The sequence below is a fragment of the Ixodes scapularis genome, unplaced genomic scaffold (genome assembly GCF_016920785.2).
Source record: "Ixodes scapularis isolate PalLabHiFi unplaced genomic scaffold, ASM1692078v2 PGA_scaffold12__126_contigs__length_90152505, whole genome shotgun sequence".
NCBI lineage: Eukaryota > Metazoa > Arthropoda > Arachnida > Ixodida > Ixodidae > Ixodes > Ixodes scapularis.
In genome coordinates, this window is record NW_024609838.1 from 12,766,606 (window position 1) to 12,767,481 (window position 876).

Genomic DNA, 876 nt, shown 5'->3' on the forward strand with positions numbered 1-876 from the left:
ATCATCAGTAGTTACACAGCAAATGCAGGGTTCAACCTAAACACAACGCTATTTATCACGAATGTCCGTGTAAGCTTCGTGGAGAGGGGCCGCAGTTTTTGTTGCACACGGATGTGTCCCTGCGAAGAAACCACGATTCTAGAAGCTTTCGGGGCCCCCATCTGTCCTCTCTCGCCAAGGTCGTCGCGGCCGGAAAGTCGAAAGAATGCCCCATTGTCCACGCATGGTCCACCAGTTCAGTCTTCAGTCGCGTCGCGTGGGATGCGTACGTGACGTCACGCTTGTGTTCTTTGAGTCTGGTATCTCTCCTCCGTACGGTTTCACCAATGTAGGACGCTGGGCAGTCACTGCAGGGGATCTTGTAGATAACGCCTCTTTGGACGTTCGCCGGGGTTGGGTCCTTTGGTTTGGAAACGGAATTTCCAATAGTTCTGTATGGCTTGAAAACAGTTCGGATGCCAAGGGGCCTCAAAGCTTCGACTGCAAGAATTTGGCGTAACCATTGTGCATAAGTCCGGTCGCAAGCATAATGACGCTGACTGTCTGCCTAGGGCTCCAGTCGAACCTCCCATTGCCGGCGCCGACGACGATGACGACAAATGCTTCCTAGGTGCCGTAGACACCGACGACATGGCAAGACTCCAACGAAACGATCCTGAGCTGCGCGTTCTGATTCAGCATCTAGATGAACGAGGCAGTACCGTTCCTCGTGTCTTTTCACGGGCCCTGCCGACCTTCACTATTCGACAAGGTCTACTTTATAACAAGAATTTCGGAACAAGTAATTCGCCGTGGCTTCTGGTAGTCCCTACCAGCCTTCGAGAAGAGATTTTCCAAGGCTGCCACGACGACCCGACTTCAGGACACCTCGGTTAC